Raw genomic sequence first — 393 nt, forward strand, 5'->3', positions numbered from 1 at the left:
GTGTGTGTGTGTGTGTGTGTGTGTGTGTGTGTGTGTGTGTGTGTGTGTGTGTGTGTGTGTGTGTGTGTGTGTGTTGTTGTGTGTGTGTGTGTGTGTGTGTGTGTGTGTGTGTGTGTGTGTGTCCTCCAGACGGGTTTGGGTGGGGTCTTATTTGAGGATGGCGGTTTAACCATTTATCTCTCCCTTTTAGTTGAGGATGTATTTACAGTAAACGAAAAATAGTCATATATCAATATTTGTTTAAAAAAAATAGTATCTAAATATATATATAAAATCTGAAATTTTACCTTAAAATGACAGATATACAATTTAAAAAAAAGAGAAATGGGGTGATTTCATAGTACAATTTCACTTATTTAGATATTATTTTTGAAAACCAAACATTCCAGAGAA

Source organism: Priapulus caudatus, unplaced genomic scaffold (assembly GCF_000485595.1).
Source record: "Priapulus caudatus unplaced genomic scaffold, Priapulus_caudatus-5.0.1 Scaffold1264, whole genome shotgun sequence".
NCBI lineage: Eukaryota > Metazoa > Priapulida > Priapulimorpha > Priapulimorphida > Priapulidae > Priapulus > Priapulus caudatus.